At 33.3% G+C, this 2,279-nt stretch overlaps 2 annotated features.

Moving 5' to 3' along the window:
- The first annotated feature begins 1,168 nt into the window (after nt 1–1,168).
- Nucleotides 1,169–1,186: a sequence feature (Short protein (VTP21DRAFT_3793, KAL1917959.1) was converted to a misc_feature.).
- A 60-nt stretch (nt 1,187–1,246) lies between these two features.
- Nucleotides 1,247–1,264: a sequence feature (Short protein (VTP21DRAFT_3793, KAL1917959.1) was converted to a misc_feature.).
- Nucleotides 1,265–2,279: the final 1,015 nt, after the last annotated feature.

Consider the following 2,279-nt stretch of genomic DNA (forward strand, 5'->3'; position numbering starts at 1 on the left):
GTCCCCCCCTCTTACAGTTATTCCTATCCCCTTCTTAATTAAGCTAATTGCTGTTTCCATACTTTCCTAGCTCTCTCCTCATCACCTTTTCTCTCTTACTCTTACACTTAAATCCTTTTCTTCCTTTCTTTCTTTTTCCTTCTATCCTTCAAATTCTGCAAGGTAGGCCAGGAGCATTACCTGGGTGATTTTGACGTAGAAGCTACCCTACCTTTTTAACAGGATAGGACACTTTTCAATAAAGGACCTTTGTTAAAAAAAAAACTTCTTTAGTTTTATGCACAATAAATTTTATGTTACTTTAATAATCTTTCAGCAAATTACTAGCGCTTTGATAATTTTATTCAAGGTCGTTCTGTTTTGTTAAATTAGTTTGTTTAACCAGTTTGCTTATTCAATTCGTTTAACCAGTTTATTTAATCGGTTCGTTCTATTTAGTTTAGTTTTATTATATAAGGAGAGATTCAAGCGTGAGTGAACGGGGAGGCGGATTAGTTTTTTTTTTTAATATTGAGTAATAGTCTTGAAATTTATTGTCTTATTTTCTTTTTTATAAGAATATCTTTTCTTTTGTTTCTTTACGTACAAATCTTTACTGTTTACTCCAAAATCCACGTAACAGTTTTGCAGGATGAATCAGAGTAAATAATATGCATAAAATGATAATTATTCTGGAAGAAAATTTTTTAAATGTTGTAATAGTCCTATGCTAGTCTGAAGACATAATTTTAACCCTATAGCTCCATTATTAAGCTTTAATGGTTTGCATAAAGATCTAGCGCTATTTATATCATGGTTAATCCACCAAAAAATGGAACCATGATTTTCCTGTATTTACACATAGTTGGGCAAGAGTACTATCCGGATCTCTTTGAGGTGTATGTTCTACTCTATTTTTATGTACAGTGGGCATAAAAGGTTTTCTCGTTCTGAGAATAATGAAGAAAAATATTTTTGGATTTTTGAGCAGAATAACGTGATAAATGAGGGTGGAAGGATCTCTATTACCCGTCGTGGCTCTCTGGTTATAATATCGAATCAAACTTAAAGAATTTTCATAAAAAACACTTTGGGCTCAACCGCAGCTGCAAAGTTGCTAGAGCGTCGATCCTAATAACCAAAAGGGATCAGATTGTAACAAACGTAAAGTGTCAGGTTGCACGTTGATATGAATGTTGTTTTGAAGGTGAGTGCTGATATACAGCGCCAATCTATGGCACATGTGTGGATTTCTAAATTAGCATAGGGCTATCACACTCTGTGAATGATTAGATGTTGCAAATTTGAGCTAGAAATAAAATAGTCTCTTATAGCCTATTCCAAATCTTAAAAAAATTGAAAATTTCTCAGTGACAATTATTTTTCAATAAAAATCATTTTCACGACCTCAAACTCCAATTTTTTTTAATGAAATATAAAAAGGGAAGTGCATAACATTTTATTGAAAGATCGTTGGATAATGTTAAAGCCAAATTAACGCCAGGCGTATTTGACATTTCTAGTAAAAAGCTCATCTGCCATCAAAAAAGTCATCCTATTACTACTCTCCATAGTCGATGTATACTAGCAGCTATTGGATTGGTCTCTGTCAATGGTGTCATATATACTCCTTTTCGCCCCTGTGCACGTCGATATTTTTACATTTTCGTATAATATCGCCGGCTCTTTAATTTCATAATTTCTCAAGTTGATTTCGTAATCTTGCATTGTACCAACTTACTTTTATGATTAACTTAGTTTGTATAATCTATCTCTTCCAACTATATTAAGATTACCGATTCAATGCATCTGAAACAGCCTCTAAAATAGAAGAGAGAAGAACTCCAAGGAGGAATTGTAGAAGATCGTTGTTATTGTATAGACGAGCAAGTGGCATGACAAAATCGATTTACATGGAGTAATTCTTGTGAATTACCACACCACGCCCCAATTAATATAACTTCGTTTACGTAATAATCAACACGTCTAAACCCTACCTCTCAAGGGATGCCCAGAGTTTATTTCTCTTGCGTAATTGAGAACAAAATTCTAGTATTTAGGTAGATTGACACGAAGAGGCTATAGTGAATTTTAATTGGGCGCTGATCTGGCGATCTTAATAAATAAATCTCTTCCACAGCGGATCTTCACCTTTAATTTTAAGGCTAGGAGTTAGAGTTTGAATTGGTGTTAGAGCTCACAAAATTAAGTTTACCTTTCACAGTTCTGAATTACTTTATGTTTTGAAAAAAAAGTATTTTTTTGAAAAAATCCATAACGACATCATCTCTTGAACTTTC

The sequence above is a fragment of the Calcarisporiella thermophila genome, assembly GCF_041956535.1.
Source record: "Calcarisporiella thermophila strain CBS 279.70 unplaced genomic scaffold VTP21scaffold_18, whole genome shotgun sequence".
Classification (NCBI taxonomy): domain Eukaryota; kingdom Fungi; phylum Calcarisporiellomycota; class Calcarisporiellomycetes; order Calcarisporiellales; family Calcarisporiellaceae; genus Calcarisporiella; species Calcarisporiella thermophila.